The sequence below is a fragment of the Nycticebus coucang genome, chromosome 10 (genome assembly GCF_027406575.1).
Source record: "Nycticebus coucang isolate mNycCou1 chromosome 10, mNycCou1.pri, whole genome shotgun sequence".
Taxonomy (NCBI): domain Eukaryota; kingdom Metazoa; phylum Chordata; class Mammalia; order Primates; family Lorisidae; genus Nycticebus; species Nycticebus coucang.
Window position 1 is genome coordinate 87,904,839 of NC_069789.1, and position 21,759 is coordinate 87,926,597.

Here is a 21,759-nt window from a genome sequence, read left to right on the forward strand (position 1 = left end):
GTTTGGCCGGGGCTGGGTTTGAACCCGTCACCCTCGGTATATGGGGCCGGCGCCTTACCAACTGAGCCACAGGCGCCGCCCATTATATCAGTTTTATATTCCTAAAAATTTCTGTTCCAGAGCCTCTGACCTGTCTCAACTTTGACGTGTTGCATAACTGTCATACTGGGATCTCCCTTGATGACATACCTTAGAGAATCCTGTCACTCTTTCCTAGGATAGACCTCCTGTTTTTAAGGTATACAACCTTTAGTAACTTCCTCAGAAAGGATATAAAGGAAATAAATTGTTTGAGACTTTGCAGTCTGAAAATGTCTTCCTACATTTTTTTTCATACAAACTATACTGGGTATAGAATTCTAGATTGGAAAAAATTTCCTGCCAGAAATTGAGGCAATTTTTCCATTGCTTTCTGCCTTCTAATATTGCAATTTAGGAGTCTGAAGGCATTCTGATTATTGATCCTGTGTGACTCCTTTTCCTTTGAAATTTTGTAGGGTCTCCCCTTTGTCTTCAGTGTCCTAAAATCTGACAGTAATGTGCATGGGAGTGGGTCTTTTCCTGCCCCTTGTGCTATGCACTCAGTAAGATCTTTCAGTCTGAAAACTCTTGGGCTTCAGTTTTTAGAAATTTTCTTAAGTTATTGTGATCTTTGACTTGTTGCGTAGCTGTCGTACTGGGACCTCCCTTGATGAATACCTTAGAGAATCCTGTCACTCTTTCCTAGGATAAAAAAAGAAAACTTCCTAACAGTTTTCTGTTGCTGTTGTTATTGTTGTTGCTGTAGTTGTCGTCGTTGTTTGGCAGGCCTAGGCCAGGTTCGAACCCGCCAGCCCTGGTGTATATGGCCCGCGCCTTAGCCACTGAGCTACAGGCACTGAGCCCCTAATAGTTTTCTTATTTCTCTCTGTCTGCATCACCTATTAGATGTCATATTTCTTAAACTGGTTCTCTGGATTTTTTCTTTCTTCTTCTCTCTTATTTTGTGATGCTTATTTTTGTCCTACTGTCTGGAAGATATTCTCAACTGGATCTTCCAATTCTTCTGTTCAGTTCTTCATTTGTATATCAGAACTGTGGCTCAGTGAGTAGGGCGCCGGCCCCACATGCCGAGGGTGGCGGGTTCGGGCCCAGCCCTGGCCAAACTGCAACAGAAAAATAGCCGGGCGTTGTGGTGGGCACCTGTAGTCCCAGCTGCTCGGGAGGCTCAGGCAGGAGAATCGCGTAAGCCCGGGAGTTGGAGGTTGCTGTGAGCCGTGTGATGCCACGGCACTCTACCCGAGGGCGGTACAGTGAGACTCTGTCTCTACAAAAAAAAAAAAAAAAAGAATACTTTTTTTTTTTTTTGTAGTTTTCTTTTTTTTATTGTTGGGGATTCATTGAGGGTACAATAAGCCAGGTTACACTGATTGCAATTGTTAGGTAAAGTCCCTCTTGCAATCATGTCTTGCCCCCATAAAGTGTGACACACACCAAGGCCCCACCCCCCTCTCTCCGTCCCTCTTTCTGCTTTTCCTCCCCCTCATAACGTTAATTGTCATTAATTGTCCTCATATCAAAATTGAGTACATAGGATTCATGCTTCTCCATTCTTGTGATACGTTACTAAGAATAATGTCTTCCACTTCCATCCAGGTTAATGCGAAGGATGTAGTCTCCATTTTTTTTAATAGCTGAATAGTATTCCATGGTGTACATATACCACAGCTTGTTAATCCATTCCTGGGTTGGTGGGCATTTAGGCTGTTTCCACATTTTGGCGATTGTAAATTGAGCTGCAATAAACAGTCTAGTACAAGTGTCCTTATGATAAAAGAATTTCTTTCCTTCTGGGTAGATGCCCAGTAATGGGATTGCAGGATCAAATGGGAGGTCTAGCTTGAGTGCTTTGAGATTTCTCCATACTTCCTTCCAGAAAGATTGTACTAGCTTGCAGTCCCACCAGCAGTGTAAAAGTGTTCCCTTCTCTCCACATCCACGCCAGCATCTGCAGTTTTGAGATTTTGTGATGTGGGCCATTCTCACTGGGGTTAGATGATATCTCAGGGTGGTTTTGATTTGCATTTCTCTAATATAAAGAGATGATGAACATTTTTTCATGTGTTCGTTAGCCATTCGTCTGTCATCTTTAGAAAAGGTTCTATTCATGTCTCTAGCCCATTGATATATGGGATTGTTGGCTTTTTTCATGTGGATTAATTTGAGTTCTCTATAGATCCTAGTTATCAAGCTTTTGTCTGATTGAAAATATGCAAATATCCTTTCCCATTGTGTAGGTTGTCTCTTTGCTTTGGTTGTTGTCTCCTTAGCTGTACAGAAGCTTTTCAGTTTAATGAAGTCCCATTTGTTTATTTTTGTTGTTGTTGCAATTGCCATGGCAGTCTTCTTCATGAAGTCTTTCCCCAGGCCAATATCGTCTAGTGTTTTTCCTATGCTTTCTTGGAGGATTTTTATTGTTTCATGCCTTAAATTTAAGCCCTTTATCCATCTTGAATCCATTTTTGTGAGTGGGGAAAGGTGTGGGTCCAGTTTCAGTCTTTTACATGTAGATATCCAGTTCTCCCAACACCATTTATTGAATAGGGAGTCTTTCCCCCAAGGTATGTTCTTGTTTGGTTTATTGAAGATTAGGTGGTTGTAAGATGTTAGTTTCATTTCTTGGTTTTCAATTCGATTCCAAGTGTCTATGTCTCTGTTTTTGTGCCAGTACCATGCTATCTTGACCACTATGGCTTTGTAGTACAGACTAAAATCTGGTATGCTGATGCCCGCAGCTTTATTTTTATTACTAAGAACTGCCTTAACTATACGGGGTTTTTTCTGGTTCCATACAAAACGCAGAATCATTTTCTCCAAATCTTGAATGTACGATGTTGGTATTTTTGATAGGAATGGCATTGAATAGGTAGATTGCTTTGGGAAGTATAGACATTTTAACAATGTTGATTCTTCCCATCCATGAGCATGGTATGTTCTTCCATTTGTTAATATCCTCTGCTATTTCCTTTCTGAGGATTTCATAGTTTTCTTTATAGAGGTCCTTCACCTCCTTCGTTAGGTATATTCCTAGGTATTTCATTTTCTTTGAAACTATGGTAAAGGGAGTTGTGTCCTTAATTAGCTTCTCATCTTGACTGTTATTGGTGTATACAAAGGCTACTGACTTGTGGACATTGATTTTATATCCTGAAACGTTACGGTAATTTTTGATGACTTCTAGGAGTCTTGTGGTTGAGTCTTCGGGGTTCTCTAAGTATAAGATCATGTCGTCAGCAAAGAGCGAGAGTTTGACCTCCTCTGCTCCCATTTGGATTCTCTTTATTTCCTTGTCTTGCCTAATTGTATTGGCTAGAACTTCCAGCACTATGTTGAATAGTAAAGGTGACAGAGGACAACCTTGTCTGGTTCCAGTTCTAAGAGGAGTAGCTTTCAGTTTTACTCCATTTAATAAAATATTAGCTGTGGGTTTGTCATAGATAGCTTCAATCAGTTTTAGAAATGTGCCACCTATGCCTATACTCTTCAGTGTTCTAATTAGAAAAGGATGCTGGATTTTATCAAATGCTTTTTCTGCATCTAATGAGAGGATCATGTGATCTTTATTTTTGCCTCTGTGAATATGGTGGATAACATTTATGGACTTGTGTATGTTAAACCAGCCTTGCATCCCTGGAATGAAGCCTACTTCATCATGATGAATGACTTTTTTGATGATAAGCTGTAATCTATTGGCTAGGATTTTGTTGAGAATTTTTGCCTCTATATTCATGAGTGAGATTGGTCTGAAATTCTCCTTTTTGGTTGGATCTTTTCCTGGTTTTGGTATCAGAGTGATGTTTGCTTCATAGAATGTGTTGGGGAGGATTCCTTCTTCCTCAATTTTTTGGAATAATTTCTGCAGTACAGGAATAAGCTCTTCCTTGAAGGTTTGATAGAATTCTGGAGTGAAGCCATCTGGACCAGGGTATCTTTTGGTTGGAAGCTTTTTTATTGTTTCTTTGATCTCAGTGCTTGAAATTGGTCTGTTCAGGAGCTCTATTTCTTCCTGGGTAGGTCTAGGGAGAGGGTGTGATTCCAAATATTGATCCATTTCCTTCACATTGTCAAATTTCTGGGCATAGAGTAGATTCTGGTAGTATTCAGAGATGATCTCTTGTATCTCTGTGGGATCAGTTGTTATTTCCCCTTTATCATTTCTGATTGAGGTTACTAGAGATTTTACTTTTCTATTTCTTGTTAGTCTGGCCATTGGTTTATCTATTTTATTTATTTTTTCAAAAAACCAACTCCTTGTTTCATTAATTTTCTGAATGATTCTTTTGTTTTCAATTTCATTGATCTCTGATTTGATTTTGGATATTTCTTTTCTTCTACTGAGTTTAGGCTTAGATTGTTCTTCTTTTTCCAATTCCATAAGATGGCTTGTGAGATTCTTGATGTGCTCTCTTTCTGTTTTTCGAATGTAGGCATCTAAAGTGATGAATTTTCCTCTCCAAACTGCTTTTGCAGTATCCCACAGGTTTTGGTAGCTTGTGTCTTCATTGTTGTTATGCTCAAGGAAGTTAATGATTTCCTGTTTTATTTCTTCCGGCACCCATCTGTTATTCAATAGAAGATTGTTTGTTTGTTTGTTGAGACAGAGTCTCACTCTGTTGCCCGGGCTAGAGTGCCATGGTGTCAAACCCACTCACAGCAACCTCTAACTCCTGAGTTCAAGTGATCCTTCTACCTCAGCTTCCCAAGTAGCTGGGACTATAGGCACCCACCACGATGCCCAACTAATTTTTCTATTTTTTGTAGAGATGGGGTCTCACTTTGCTCAAAATGGTCTTGAAATCCTGAACTCAGGCAATCCACCCACCAGAATGCTAGGATTACACGCGTAAACCACCACACCCTGCCTTGGCTTCTACTTTGAATGGTATGAGAGTCATTGGATGTCTTAAGTAGAGAATGACCTGAAAACTTATTTTTCTAAGGAAAACTCAGGATGCAGTATAGAGAACAGACTGTTGGTGGGCAAGAGCAGTTGCAGTGAGATAAGCTAAAAAGCTATTGTGATAATACAAGAGATCATGGTGTTTTGATCCAGAGTGGTAGTGGTAGTGGTAGTGGTAAGTGATCAAATTTAGGGTTGATTTCAAAGCTAGTGTCCATAGGATTTGCTGGTGAATTAGCTGTGTAGTATGAGAGGACGAGGGGAGTCAACATTGACTCCAGGATTTTCCGTCTAAGTAACTAGAAAGTTGAAGCTGTGATCAATTCAGGAATGGAAGGTTGCAGGAGGAACAGGCTTAGGGGAGTGATCTATGGCTCAGTTTTTGACCAATTAAATGTACAATATCCATCCAGGTAGAAATGTATTCAATTGAATAAATAGATCTGGACTTTAGGACTAGGCTAAAAACAATTGAAGTTTGTGACTTGTTAGCAAATCTATAATACTTAAAGCCATAAGACTTCATAGGATCATCTGGGAAAGAAAAGTATATAGAGAAGAAAAGAAATGCAGAGTTTGAGCTCTGGGGCACCCCAACATAAGAGGTTGGGGAAATGAGAAGGAGCCAGCAAAAATATTCTGAGAAGTAAAGAAGAAGAAAGAAAACCAGGAGGGAGGGGTGGCCAAGAAGACACTGAAGAATGTGTTTCAAGGAGGAAAGAGGGATGAATTGTGCCAAATGCTCTTGATAGGTCAAATATGTGAACCGAGTTTTGTTTTGTGCAGTATCATGTCAGGGGCACAGGGTTAACTGCTAGAAATTGAGGCACTTGGTAGAGGTAGCAGCCTCAGTGGCCTTGATGAGAGGAAGTTTAGGTCTTTGACCCCACTCATAACCTTCATCCACCACAATGGCCACTTTGTTTTTGAGCTCAGCATGCAAACACTTGGATGGATGCAGAAAGACGCTGAGTAACATGTATAGAATCAGTTATTTTATCCACCCGATCATTGATATTTTCCTTTGCAATTGATATCTTTTGGTCAGCATTTTCATGGGACACAAATATTCTAACATTCTGGACCCATTCTGAGAGGTCTAGCTTCACACCAGATTTCTTTTTTTTTTTTTATTTTCCACACCAGATTTCTAAAACTCCTTTTCAACAGCTCTTCAATCCTTTTACTCCCAAGTCCCTGACCATTCAGCAAACTATTAGGTATTGTCTGTGAATCATTGTCTGTATCTATCCTATGTCATTTCTCCTTTTAGGTAAAGAGAAAAATGAGAAATCTTGCTTAATTGACTGGGAAGATTTTTCTTTTCCATTGTCTTTCAGGAATACCTCTGAATGGAGCAATCACCAAGTCCTCTTTCCTGAAATTCAGATTCATATGTCCAACTGAAGGTATCTCCAATGGGAGTCATGACAGATAGCTCAAACTTAGTGTGTCCAAAACCAAGCCTCTGATCTGCTTTTCCAGTTGAATGGAATTTAAGGCTGGAACTTGTCATCATCTCCATAAAGCTTTTGGATCTGCCTTGATCAACTAGAGAAAATCCCTTTATTCTGGGGCTCTGTCAAAGCCAAGAATCTTTTATGTTAATCTGGAAAAGGATTAGAATAGCATATTCAAATGTGGTGTATGCTGCCTCCAAAATCCAAAGAACTCACAAACCATATGTTTCTTTCTTAATGGTAGGGAGAGTAACAGCATGATCTTCATTTTAGAAGGACTATCCTAACTGATCCAGGCTGAAGTACAAGTGGTTCTCAGTCAGTGGTGCTCAAAGATTGGTCAATTATGCCTTATAGAGAATGTACCAACTTCTCTGTGCAGTGTTAGAATCACAGCAGGGCTTTGAAGTAAAACAAACCTACACTCTCTTATGAAAAAATATAATATATAATAAAAATTATATAAATATATAATTTTTTAAGAAACAGCCTGTGCCTTGCTATTGATCTCTGGTGGATACTGATAGCTGGTATTAGTCATGAACTTGATATTATCTAACTAAACATAAAATTAAACATCAGTATAAGCACACTTCATTTTATTGTGCTTCACTTTATGGCACTTGCTAGATAGTGCATTTTTTTACAAATTTAAGATTCGTGTCAACCCTGCAATGGCAAGTCTACCAGTACCATTTTCTAATAGCAAGTGCTTACTTCAGGTAGATCACACAATATTTTTCATAATTATTATATTTGTTATGATGATCATGATCAGTGATCCTGATATTACTATATACAACAGTAATAAACTGCACACATGTAAGATGGCAAACTTCACAGACAAAGTCTGTGTCTGTTCTGACCACACCACTGGCTGGCCATCCCCCAACCTCTCCCTCTCCTCAGGCCTCCCTATGACTAAGACAAAACAACTTTGAAATTAGGCTAATTGGTAGCCCTACAATGACCTCTAAGTGTGTAAGAGAAAGGAAGGGTCTCTCTCTCTTTCTGAATCCAAAGCTAGAAATAATTAGGCTTAGTGAGGACAGCATGTGGAAAACCAAGATAAGCTGAAAGGTAGACCTCTTGCTCCACATAGCCACATTGTGAATGAAAAAACATTCTTTTTTTTTTTTTGAAACAGAGTCTCACCCTGTCACCCTGAGTAGAGTGCCCTGGCATCATAGCTCACAGCTACCTCAAACTCTTGGACTTGAGCGATCCTCTTATCTCAGCCTCCAAAGTAGCTGGGATTACAGGTATGTGCCACCATGCCCAGATAGTTTTTTCTATTTTTAGTAGAGATAGGGTCTTGCTCTTGCTCAGGCTGGTCTCAAACTTGTGAGCTCAAGTAATCTGCCTGCCTCAGCCTCCCGGAGTGCTATGATTACAGGTGTGAGCCACTGTGCCAGCCAAAAGAAAAGATTCTTGAAAGAAATTAAAAACACTACTCCAGCTCTTTTTCCGGCTGGAACCATGGAGGGTGTTGAAGAGAAGAAAAAGAAGGTTCCTGCTGTGCCAGAAACCCTTAAGAAAAAGCGAAAGAATTTCGCAGAGCTAAAGATAAAGCGTCTGAGAAAGAAATGTGCCCAAAAGATGCTTCGAAAGGTGAGGAGGAAGCTTATCTATGAAAAAGCTAAGCATTATCATAAAGAATATAGGCAGATGTACAGAACTGAGATTCAGATGGCTAGGATGGCAAGAAAAGCTGGCAACTTCTATGTACCTGCAGAACCAAAATTGGCATTTGTCATCAGGATCAGTGGTATCAATGGTGTGAGTCCAAAGGTCTGAAAAGTGTTGCAGCTTCTTCGCCTTCACCAGATCTTCAATGGAACTTTTGTTAAGCTCAACAAGGTTTCCATTAACATGCTAAGGATTGTAGAACCGTATATTGCATGGGGGTACCCAAATCTGAAGTCTGCAAATGAGCTAATCTACAAGCGTGGTTATGGCAAAATCAATAAGAAACGAATTGTGTTGACTGATAACAGTTTGATTGCGCGATCTCTTGGTAAATATGGCATCATCTGCATGGAGGATCTGATTCATGAGATCTATTCTGTTGGAAAATGCTTCAAAGAAGCAAATAACTTCTTGTGGCCCTTTAAGTTATCATCTCCACGGGGGGGAATGAAGTAAAAAACAACCCACTTTGTAGAAGGTGGAGATGCTGGTAACAGGGAAGATCAAATCAATAGGCTTATTAGAAGAATGAACTAAGGTATCTGCCTTGATTGTTTTTGTAATCTGGTCAGTTAATAAACAGTGACTGCTTTCAAATTGGAAAAAAAAAGCACTACTCCAGTGAACACACAGATGATAAGAAAGCACTGTCTGGACGCCATGGCTCAGGTCTATAATCCTAGCACTCTGAAAGGCTGAGATGGAAGGATTGCTTGAGGTCAGCAATTTAAGACCAACCTGAGGAAGAGTGAGACTCCATCTCTACTAAAATTAGAAAAAATTAGGCAGGTGCAGTGGCACATGTCTATAGGCTAAGGTAGGAGGACCACGTGAGCCCAGGAGTTTGAGGTTGCTATGAGCTATGATGATGCCTCTGTACTGCACTCTAGCCTGGGTAACAAGAGGGAGACCCTATCAAAAGAAAGAAAGGAGAGGAAACAAGGGAGGGAAGGATGGAAGGAAGGAAGAAAGAAAAGATAAGAAAGGAAGGAAATAAAAAGCAGCCTTATTAAAGAGATGGAGAAAGTTTTCCTGTTCTGGATAGAAGATCAAACCTGCTGTAACATTCCCTTGAGCCAAATTCTAATCCAGAGCAAGGCCCTAACTCTGTTCAGTTCCTGAGGTTTACCTGAAAGAAGCTATTTCCATATCCAAAAAGAAAAAAAAAAAAAATGCAAGGTGAAGCAGAAGTGCTGAAGTAGAAAGTACAGCAAGTTACCCCAAAGATTTAGCTAAGATAGTTGGCGAAGGTGGCTGCACTAATCAACAGATTTCCTATGTAGATGTAACAGCCTTCCATTGGAAGAAGATGCCATCTAGGACTTTCATAGCTAGAGAGGAGAAGTCAATGCCTGCCTTCAAAGTTTCAAAGGACAGGCAGATCCTCTTGTTGGGAGCTAACACAGCTGGTAACTTTCAGTTGAAGCCAATGCTCATTTATCAGTCTGAAAATCCTATGGCCCTTAAGAATTGTGCTAAATTAAGCTACTTGTCCTTTATAAATGGAACAACAAAGCCTGGATGACAGCATATTTGTTTATAGCACAGTTTACTGAATATTGTAAGCCCTCTGTTGAGAGCTACTTCTCAGGAAAGAAGATTCCTTTCAAAATATTACTGTTCATTGACAATGCACCTAATCACCCAAGTTCTTTGATGGGGATGTACAAGGAGATGAACATTGTTTTCATGGCTGCTAACAATATCCACTGTGTAGCCCATGAATCAATAACTAGTTTTAACCTTTTTTTTTTCTTGCACTAATTTTCACTTTCAAGTCTCATTATTTAAGGAATATATTTTGTAAGGCAATATCTGCCACAGATAGTAATTCCTCTGATGGATCTGGGCAAAGTCAATTGAAAACCTTTCAGAGAGGATTAGTGTCCTAGCACAGTGGTTACAGAGCCAGCCACATGCATTGAGGTTGGTGGGTTTGAACCCTGCCCAGGCCAACTAAACAACAATGATGATAACTGCAACAAAAAAATGACCGGGTGGCTCAGCACCTGTAGCACAGTGGTTTCGGCACCAGCCACATACACCAAAGGTGGCGGGTTCGAACTCAGCCCGGGCCAGCTAACCAACAATGACAACTGCAACAAAAAATAGCTGGGCGTGGTGGTGGGTGTCTGTAATCCCAGCTACTTGGGAAGCTGAGGCAGGAGAATTGCTTGAGCCCAAGAGTTTGAGGTTGCTGTGAGCTGTGAGGCCACAGCACTCTACTGAGGGTGACATAGTGAAACTGTCTCAAAAAAAAAAAAAATCCTTTTAGAGAAGATTCACCATTCTAGATATCATTAAGAATGTTGGTGATTAAAAAAAATAAAAAAATAAAGGGGCGGCGCCTGTGGCTCAACGGGTAGGGTGCCGGTCCCATATGCCGGAAGTGGCGGGTTCAAGCCCAGCCCCGGTCAAAAATAAAAAAAATAAAAAAATAAAAAAAAAAAAAGAATGTTGGTGATTCATGGGAGGGTGTCAAAATATCAACAGGCATTTGGAAGAAACTGATTCCAGCCCTTGTGGATGTTTTCAAGAGTTCAAGGGTGGTAGAAACAGCAAGGAATGAGAATTAGAAGTAGAGCCTGAAGATGTAATTGGATTGTTGTAATCTCATAATAAAATTGAACAGATGAGGACTTGCTTCTCTCTCTTTTTTTTTTTTTTTTGAGACAGAGTCTCATTATGTTGCCCTCAGTAGAGTGCAGTGGTATCACAGCAACCTCAAACTCTTAGCCTTAAGCGATTCTCTTGCCTCAGCCTCCTAAGTAGCTGAGACTACAGGAGCCTGCCACAATGCTTGGCTATTTTTTGTTGCAGTTGTCATCGTTGTTTAGTTGGTCAGGGCCGGGTTCGAACCTGCCAGACTTGGTGTATGTGGCTGGTGCCGTAATCACTGTGCCACGGGCGCCGAGCCAGGAGTTGCTTCTTATGAATGAGCAAAGAAAGTGGTTTTTTGAGATAGAATCTACTCGTGGTGAAGATGCTGTGAACATTTTTGAAATGACAAGAAAGGACTTAAAATATTACCTAAACTTAGTTGATAAAGCAGCAGCAGGGTTTAGAGAATTGACTCCAATCTAGAAAGAAGTTCTACCTGTGGGCAGGTAAAATGCTATCAAACAGCAGCACATGCTACAGAGAAATGTTTTGTGAAAGGGAGAGTTAATTCCCTCCTTTCAGTAAACATTGCTGCCTTATTTTAATAAGTTGCTACACCACCCCAACTTTAAGCAACCACCAACCGGATCAGTGAAGCAGCCATCAAACGGAGGCAAGACCTTCCTCCACCAGTGAAAATTCTGGGACTTGCAGAAGGCTCAGATGATCATTAGCACTTTTAGCAATATAGTATTTGTAAATTAAAGTATGTACATTGTGTTTTCAGATATAGTGCTATTGCATACTAGCAATGGACTAGTCACATAACTTTTATGTGAACTGGGATGCTAAAATATTTATTGTGATACTTGCTTTATTGCAGTTGTCTGATGTACAAGGATACATATCCAAGGTATCTTTGTACATCATCACCAAGTGGAAACAGTGGAAACAGGACGAGAGGCAAACAGGTTCAAAGTCACAAGAAAGTCACCCATGCAGATACCTCACACTCTTGTCTGATTTCACTGCAGTATCTCTCACATCCCGCTCCTGTGGACTTCTGTGATCACTTGCCTGGGGAGGAAGAAAACTCTAAGTTTATAGAAAGCTCTGTGGAATGTCATAGCTCTTGCCCTAAATGGACTTCTGTGACATTCAAATCCATTTAGGTAAACCCTGAAGGATAATGGGAAAGAGATGTTCTTCCTGTGAGAAACTTCAATAACTATACCTTTTTGGATAGTATGCTCCTTCCTTACAACTTGAAACATCCTACATGACATGAATTTTCCATAAAGCATTGCTTAAAACAAATGAATTTCATGAGTCAATATTCTGACAGCCATTGGATTTATAGGTCTTATCTGGTACCCGATCAGCCAGAAGCACTTGGTCCTGATCATATAGTGACATGCTATTGAAAACTTACAATAGCATGAACAGATGAGGAGTTGCTTCCCCTTTATTTTGAGACAGAGCCTCAAGCTGTGGCTCTGGGTAGACTGCCGTGGCATCACAGCTCACAGCAATCTCCAACTCCTGGGCTCAAGCAAGTCTCCTGCCTCCACCTCCCAAGTAGCTGGGACTACAGGTGCCCACCACAACACCTGGATATTTTTTTGTTGCAGCCGTCATTGTTGTTTGGCCCCAGGCTGGATTTGAACCTGCCAGCTCAGGTGTATGCGGTTGGCACCTTAGCTGTTTGAGCCACAGGCGCCGAGCCATCCTTTTTTTTTTTTTTTGTAGAGACAGAGTCTCACTTTATGGCCCTCGGTAGAGTGTCGTGGTGTCACACAGCTCACAGCAACCTCCAACTCCTGGGCTTAAGCGATTCTCTTGCCTCAGCCTCCCGAGTAGCTGGGACTACAGGGGCCTGCCACAACGCCCGGCTATTTTTTGGTTGCAGTTCAGCCAGGGCGGGGTTTGAACCCGCCACCCTTGGTATATGGGGCCAGCGCCTTACCGACTGAGCCACAGGCGCCGCCCGGAGCCATCCTTTTTTTTTGAGACAGTCTCACTAAGTCTCCCTCGGTAGAGTGCAGTGTTGTCACAGCAACCTCAAACTTAAGTGATTCTCTTGCCTCAGCCTCCCAAGAGATTACAACAATCCAATCACATCTTCAGTTACATTGCCAACTGGGGAGCTGTGCTGTATTGGGGTGTGAAGTTGGGGTGTGGTCCTACAAGATGAAGTGATACTCTGGATCTTTGAATAATATATGGTGTACTTTGTCTTCTCCGAGAACCAAAGAAATGTAAATGGAGTTGTGCCTTGAAAAGTTTTTAATGACCATGTTTATTTCCTGTCCCCAGGACTTTGGTCCTTGCTAATTTAGCAGTTTTAATAATTAAGGTAGGAGTACATCCACCAGGGATACAAGAATTCATGGGAGGCAGGGCACAGTGGCTCACACCTGTAATCCTAGCACTCTGGGAGGCCAGGGTGGTGGATTGCCTAACCTCAGGGGTTCGAGAGCAGCCTGAGCAAGAGCAAGACCCCATCTAAAATAGCCAGGCCTTGTGATGGGCACCTCCCAGCTACTTAGGAGGCTGAGGCGAGAGAATCGCTTGAACCCAACAGTTTGAGGTTGCTGTGAACTATGATGCCATGGCACTCTACCGAGGGTGACAAAGTGAGACTCTATCTCAAAAAAAAAAAAAGAATTCGTGGAAGAGACAAGTAAAAATTTATTTTAGTTGGAAAATAAAGGACCACAATTTAGGTGAGAAGCAAGATGAGAGATAGCAGTTTAAGAGTCATCAGGTTTAAGAGTAGATTAGTCCTCTGATGGAGAGTGCAGATTGAGCAGCCAGCCAAAGACGGCACCCTGATGAATCCCACAGTCGGAGCTAACGAATGAGACCAGGCTGCTGCAATCACAATAAAAATTGATAAGGCATTTCTAGTTTTAAATGGTATTTGGCTGGCAGTCCCTGACTCTATCTCTCTCAACTATTGCCTAAAGCATATAAAAAGATAAAGAAAAATTAGAAAAACCATAGTGATACAGAGCATGAAGAATGACAGGATGCTCCCTGCCAGGAGGAATTATTCTAATTTACGAGACTACTGGAGTTGGAGTCAGAAAAACAACTGGTGGCCTGTCCATATGCTGCCTTGTGATACAGAACAGATCCGCCCATCGGAAAGAAGGTCTGAAGTCTGTGCATCCCTCCTCCACTCTCTCATTGAATCAGAGCCAGAGCCCATGCAGAACTACAAACTGAGCAGCTGGCCTTCTGCAGCCCCCGCAATCCAAAATCCTGCTTTGAGAGGTGGTGGTAGTACTCTTAGAGATTATTATCTTTATGTGAGTGAGTGGAAGCTGCAACTTCCGAAATTCAAAGGGAAAAGATGGGGTAGATAGACAGATAGTTGTCCATTTGCCCTGACACATTTGTCCCTGTGAATAATTTACAAGCAGTGTTGGTTACCGTGCTTGCTGGGCTGATAGCAGATCATGGATGCCATTGGTTTGTTGTCAGAGAATTACTTCCCATCCTCAGGCAAGTCCCATCATTAGGACCATAATGAACTATCATAGTATAGCAGAATCACGAGAAAAGACACTGGAATTACTCTGATAAGGGCAGATCAATCTATCCTGAGGGTGGGACTAAAAGAAATCCAAATTTTCTGTCTGGATAATAGTGAATATACCATATATAGATGACAAAGTTAAGAAGGGGAAAAAACTGTCCAGACTGACCTAAGGATTTAGTAATCCCCTCTACATTTAGCACTATGAAAAGCTATCATGGCTTGGTGCCTGTTGCTTAGTGGTTAGGGCGCTGGCCACATACACCAAAGCTGGTGGGTTCGAACCCTGCCCGGGCCTGCTAAACAACAATAACAACTGCAACAAAAAAATTAGCCAGGTGTTGTAGTCCCGGCTACTTGGGAGGCTGAGGCAAGAGAATCACTTAAGCCCAAGAGTTTGAGGTTGCTGTGAGCTGTGACATTACAGCATTCTGCCAAGGCTGACATAATGTCTCAAAAAATAAAAAAGAAAGAAAGAAAAGAAAGGAAGGAAGGAAGGAAGGAAGGAAGGAAGGAAGGAAGGAAGGAAGGAAGGAAGGAAGGAAGGAAGGAAGGAAGGAAGGAAGGAAGGAAGGAAGGAAGGAAGGAAGGAAGGAAGGAAAGAGAGAGAGAGAGAAAGAAAGAAAAGAAAAGGAAGAAAGAAAGAAAGAAAAAAGAGAGAAAGAAAGAAAGAGAAAGAAAGAAAGAAAAGCTGTCACATGTTTGTGTGTTTTATTTCCTTGGGTTAACATTTCTGGCCCTATCTCTAGAACCAACTAGCTGAAGTCAATCTTTCCTAACGACCTTTGATAAAGACCCAGTTCTTGAGTTCATCTTCTCCCACAAATTGTAAGTTTCAGATTAGTGTTTGCTTCCCAAGGTTGCTTGCCAAGGCTCTTAGACTTTAACTCCCCATTGTTCCCTGTCCCACAGCTGGTGGCCAGCCTTGCTTACTTGCATAGAACCTATCCCAAATCTATGGAACTCTGATCCCTATCAAACACCCATGCCCTCTTTTTGCTCCAGGAGAGACTTAAAAAGATAATAAAGAGAAGAGGAAAGGGACATAATATAGAAGATTCAGAAGACTTAGTTATCTCTGGAATTGATTTTCTTTTTCTTTATTTTTATTGATATACATTTATTTTTTGAGACAGGATCTCACTCTGTCATCCAGGTTGGCCTGCAGTGGCATGATCACAGCTCATTGCAACCTCAAACTCCTAGCCTCAAGTGATCTTACCACCTTGGCCTCCCAAAATTCTGAGATTATAGAGGTAAGCCAACATGCCAGCCTAAAAGTGATTTTTCCTTTTTTTGTTTTTTTGAGACAGAGTCTCACTTTGTCACTCTCGGTAGAGTACCATGGTGTCATAGTTCATAGCAACAAATCCTTGGGCTTAAGCGATTCTCTTGGCCTCAGCCTCCCAAGTAGCTGGGACTACAGGCACCCGCTACAATGCCTGGCTATTTTTAGAGATAGGGTCTTGCTCTTGCTCAGGCCGGTCTCAAAACTGTGAGCTGGGAGCAATCCACCTTCTTTTGCCTCCCAGAGTGCTAGGATTATAGGTGTAAGCCACTGCACCCAGTGTAAAAGTGATTTTCCAAGGAAACCTCTTTTAGAAAACTGACATCCTGTCTGGGTGTGGTGGCTCATAGCTGTAATTGCAGCACTTTGGGAGACCAAGGTGGGAGGATTGCTTGTGGCCAGGAGTTCAGGACCAGACTGAGTAAGATAGCAAGACCCCCATCGCTACAAAAAAAATTAGGTTACCATGGTGGTGTGCACCCGTAGTCCCAACTACTCAGGAGGTGGAAGGATTATTTGAGCCCAGGAGACTGCAGTGAGCCATGATCACACCACTGCATTCCAGCCTGGGCAACAGGCAAGCAAGACCTTGTCACACACACACACATACACACACAAGGTTGGGTGCGGTGGCTCATGCCTATAATTCTAGGACTCTGAGAGGCCAAGGTGGATGGATTGCCTGAACTCAGGAATTTGAGACTAGCCTATGCAAGAACAAGACCCCATCTCTAAAAAAATAGCCAGATGTTGTGGCAGATGCCTATAGTCCTAGCTATTTGGGAGGCTGAGGCAGGACTATCACTTGAGTCCAAGAGTCTGAGTTTGTTGTAAGCTATGACAACACAGCATTCTAGCAAGGACAACGAAGTGAGACTCTGTCTTAAAAAAAAAAAAGAAGAAGAAGAAGAAAGAAAAGAAAAGAAAAAAACTGACATCCTTAGCCAGGCAGAGTGGCTCACACCTGTGACCCTAGAACTTTTGGAGGCTGACGCAGGAGGATTGCTTGAGGCCAGGAGTTTTAGACCAGCCTGAGGAACACTGAGATCCTGTCTCTACAAAATATAGGGGGAAAAAAGTAGCTGGGCAAGGTGGCATGCACATGTAGTCCCAGTTATTCAAAGGACTGAAGCAGGAAGCCTTCCTGAGCCCAGGAATTTGAGGCTGCAGTGATACTGGAGCAACAGAGTGAGACCCTGTCTCAAAAAAAAAAAAAAAGAAAAGTTATGGATTGTATGAAACAGAAACAAAAAGATGGCTCAGTGCCCATAGTTCAGTGAGTAGGGCACTGCCATATACACCAGGGCTGGCGGGTTCAAACCTGGCCTGGGCCTATTAAACAACAAAGACAACTACAACAAAAAAATAGCCGGCATTGTGGTGGGTGCCTGTAGTCCCAGCTACTTGGGAGGCTGAAGCAAGAGAATCACTTGAGGCCAAGAGTTTGAGATTGCTGTGAGCTGTGATGCCAGGTACTCTACTGAGGGTGACATAGTGAGACTGTGTCTCAAAAAAAAAAAAAAAGAAAAAGAAGCAAAAAGACTAAAGATGAAGATGAGATAAAAATCCAAACTAAGAATTATGAGTATGTTTAAGGAATAATGTACAGGAATTTGGACAGAAGTAATATCAATAGTAAATCAAAGACAAATTGAATGAAAATGTCTAACCCTAAAAGAGGACCTGAAAATAAAGAAAAATGTGGCACAAAATGAATGGGGAAAGACCTACATATAGACATACTATGTGGCGAGGGAATGGATAAGAAGGTTTTAGCCTTTAAGCAGACTAGAATGGGTTACTTATAAATGACTAAAAATCAGAAAGTCCTCATTTAGAGATTTAGAGCTTCCACTGTAACAGAGTGTTTAACAAAGTTTAGATGGATAAAATGTGAAATGCAAGCTATTGTTTCAGAGGTCCTCAAACTTTTTAATCAGGGGAACAGTTCACTGTCCCTCAGACCATTGGAGGGCCAGACTATGGTTTAAAGAAAAAACTATGAACAAATTCCTATGCATACTGCACATATTTTGAAGTAAAAAAACAAAACGGGAACAAATACAATCACACAGCCTCATGTGGCCTGCGGGCTGTAGTTTGAGGACCCCTGAAATTATCAACTTAGTGAAAGGTTGCTGTCCTGACAGGCTGGGAAGCTTAGCCACTGGTCCGGACCAAAAGGCAAGTACTTCAAGGGAATGGAGGGTGGAACAAGAATTTATGCTGAATAGGTGGGCCAAGTATACATATTCAATAGTTTGTAGAAGGATCTATGAATATTCATGAAAGGGGTTCTAACACATGTATTCAATAAACATGCAAGTTACACATGACCCATCCACTCTTTGGAGGGGAGACTTAATGTTTAAATATCTATTAGTCTCTATATGTCAAAAGACAAAACAAAACACGAAGGTGCTCAGTGTGCAGACTCTGGCCAGAACCAGTCCATAGTCTGTGGTCTTCTGAACAGGAGAAAGTTACTGAAATCAGTTTTTTGCCCTGACAAATCTGCCGTTATGGCTATGAAACAAGGGGTTCAGTTACTCAGTGTCTGGCTGTAGACGAGCTGTAATTGTTTTAATATTGCCTATCACAAGGCTTATTTTGCTGCTAGAGAAAAAAAGGAAAACCTTGTGGCAGTTAGAATGTGGTTTGTTCTTTAAGTGTACGAGGGTGTTACTTAACCCTTCCCTGGCAAGGCTTTAGGTTCTGTTTATTATTGGTTATCCCAGAGTCCATTCTGAGACTCTTACGATCCCTATTCTAACAATAATGCTGGTCAGTTGTTGTGTCTAAACTTCAAAAGGGAGGGATTACACCGAGGCATATCTATCTTTCATCTCGTCGTGGCTGGGGACTCAGTTTTTAAGGTTTTTATGGGGTCCCTCAGTCTGCTCAGTAGTTGGAGGGCTGAGGATTTTATTTTTAGTTCTCAAAATGTGAAACAAGTGTGAACCGATGTGTTTATGTGTGCTGGCAAGAGAAAACATGAGAAGCTTCAGGATAAAAATACCACTCGTGTTCTCTTCCTTAAAAAATCAGGAATATTCCCAGGCATGGCGGTGCATGCCTATAGTCCCAGCTACTGAGGACTTGGAGGTTGAGGGAGGAGGATCTCTTGAGCCCACGTGTTTGAGGTTACTGTGAGCTATGATGTCATAGAACTCTAGCCTGGGGGCAACAGAAAAAAAAAAAAAAAAGGCTAGTATTCTCAAGCTAGAGCAGCGATTCTCAACCTGTGGGTCGCAACCCACAGGAACTATATGAAAGGGCCATGGCATTAGGAAGGTTGAGAACCAATGAGCTAGAAGGAAATAAAGAAAATTCAATGAGTAATTATTGTACAATCAAGTGCAGACTATGAAGTATTATAAGAAGAGCAACTGGCCTATTTGAGAGGTCAAAGAGCACTGCCCAGAAGAAGTGAAATTTTAGCTGCAACCTAAAAGATTACTAGGAATTAGCCAGGGAAACAAGAGGAAGAGAGAGAATATTCTAGACAAAGTGAAGAACTCTAAATTAGGCCTCAGAAGCAAGAGAGAACATTTGAAAAACAGAAACATGTTCCATGTGCCTAGAGCTTTGAGATCAGGCTAGAGAGGCATTGGAGGCCATATCATGACTATCAATCATGCTAAGGAGTTTGATTTTTATCGTACAGGTAAACCAAGGGATATTATGGAAGAGTTGATCAGGAAAAAGATGAATGATCAGATCTGAGCTTTAGAAAATAGTTGGAGATTTTTGTTTTTGCTTTTGTTTTCTGTGACAGAGTCTCACTCTGTCACTCTGGGTAGAGTGCCATAGTGTCATCATAGCTCACAGCAGCCTCAAACTCTTGGGCTTAAGCAATCTTCTGCCTCAGCCTCCCAGGTAACTGAGCCTACAGGTGCCCACCACAAAACCTGGCCAGTCAGAAAATAGTTTTTATGTAGGTAATGGATTAGACTGCAGTAGATAAGTGGATGGATTCAAAAGATGTTTACAAAAGAGAATAGACAACAGAATCAACAAGTTATGGTGAATGTTTGAACACTGTAGGTGAGGGAGGAAAATTTGAGAGTTACTACCAAATTTCTACCAGGGGCTGGTAGGTAGGTAATGATGGTATTACTGAGAGAGGAGATATTAGAGCAGGACCAAGTCTAGGGGAGAGTTCAGTTTGGGAATTTTGAGTCTGAGGAACCTAGTAGTCATCCAAATGGTGATTCAAGCAGGCATCACCACCAGGTATGTGAATCTGAAGCTGAGGGAAAAGTTCTGTTCCAATGTACAGATTTTGGAATTGAAAACAGTTGTCAAAAAGATTTGCCCAAGAACGTTCATGGCAGCTTTACTCATAATTGGAAACTTAATAAAGCTTCATAATTGGAGCTTTATTCAAAAACTGGAAACAATCCAAATGCTCAACAGAATAAATATGCACACTGTTGACATTCGTATCATGGAATACTATTCCACAGTACAGATAAATAAACTACTGATACACATAATAAAGAGGAATAGTTCTCTACCACATACTTTATTATTCTACTTATGTGAAGGTAAAACTAATCTATATTGGTAAAAATAAGAATAGTTGTTGCCTGGGATTGCTGGACAGTGGGAGATGGAGGGAAAAGGTTGAGGAGATTGAATGGAAAGGGACTGGAGGAAAGTTGCTCTGTTGATGGAAATGTTCTGGGTTTGTCTGGGCTGGGGTGTGTGTTACACAGGAGGGTACATTGTCTTACCTCACAAGTTATATATGTAAGATCTGTGCACGTTATTGTATGTAAATTATATATTAATAAAATTAAGGAAAAATAAATTTTGTAAAATTTTTATAAAATTTTAGTGAAATCTTCAAAAACGATTCTTTCAAAAGTGACCTCATTGACTATTTTACCAAGCAAAGACCAGCTCTCAAGAGATAATTTCTACAATTTCCTACCATCATCACATCCACCCACCCTACATCTCTGCACAGATACTGTCTTTTGTCCTTTTTCTAAAAATGGATTGTCTATGGTCCTAAAGCCAATCCCTCTATTTGAGCAATAGATCCCATTTCATCTCTTCTCACCTCATCAAGGACATTACTCTAGGAATTCTCCTCTCACCCTACTGCATCAGTTTCTCTGTCTCTACTGGACCATTTCCATGAGCACAGAAACATAGGGTAAAATCTCCCATCCCAAAGAGAGATATCCTCCTTTGACCTGACATCTTCCTCCAGCTTCCACTCCATTCCTCTACTCTTGTTATAACGAAACTCTTCCTAACCGTTGCCTGTATTCTCTGTCTACAACTTCTTCCCATGACTTCTCTTAGACTTACTCCAGTTAGGGTTTTTTCCCCATCAATCAACTGAAACTGCCTTCCTTTCTTTATTTTTATTTTTTTGAGACAGAGTCTCAAGCTGTCACACTGGGTAGAGTGCTGTGGCATCACAGCTCACAGCAACCTCAAACTCTTGGGCTTAAGCAGTTCTCTTCCCTCAGCCTCCCAAATAGCTGGGACTACAGGTACCCACCACAACACCTGGCTATTTTTTGGTTGCAGTTGTCATTGTTGCTCAGCATGCCCGGGCAGGGTTTGAACTCGCTACCCTAGGTGTATGTGGCCAGCGCCCTGCTGACTGAGCTACAGGCACTGTTCTCAAACTGCCTCTCAAAGTAACCAAAAACATTTATGTGGCCAAGTCCAATAATTAATTTTTAGTCCATTGATCTCTCTTTTCTCCTTGAAACACAATTTTTGTTTGTTTGTTTGTTTGCAGCTGTCATTGTTTTAGCTGGCCCAGGCCAGGTTTGAACTCACCAGCCCTGGTGCATTTGGCCGGCGCCCTTCCCACTGAGCTACGGGCGCCACCTCACATTCTTCACCTTTTTCCAGGAATCACAGTTTTCCTCTTACCTCATTGGCCATTCTTCCTTTGCTGGTTCATCTTCCTCAACCTGATCCCTAAATGATGGGATTGGCCCTTGCACCTTTTCTCAATCCTATCTATGCTCACTCTCTTGATAGTCATGTCCAATCTTATGGCTTAAATAATTTGATAGTATCCAAATTGTAAAAATACCTGTCTCCTCAAAAACTATGTCAAGAACCTCATTAAACCTCCAAACCCATGACAATAATTATTTCCTCGTATAACTCAGGGAAAAGTACAAGGTCTACTGAAGGACTGAAAAACCATATATATGGCAGCAGTTGAAGGACAACCTACACTGCCACAAATTTGGGGAGC

The 21,759-nt window shown here is 41.4% G+C and overlaps 1 pseudogene across 1 annotated transcript; it reads left to right on the forward strand.

The window, feature by feature from the left end:
* Positions 1 to 7,863: 7,863 nt before the first annotated feature.
* Positions 7,864 to 8,625, forward strand: LOC128596331 (60S ribosomal protein L7-like; annotated as a pseudogene). Its single transcript, XR_008383108.1, has one exon. The product of XR_008383108.1 is annotated as a 60S ribosomal protein L7-like (transcript).
* Positions 8,626 to 21,759: the final 13,134 nt, after the last annotated feature.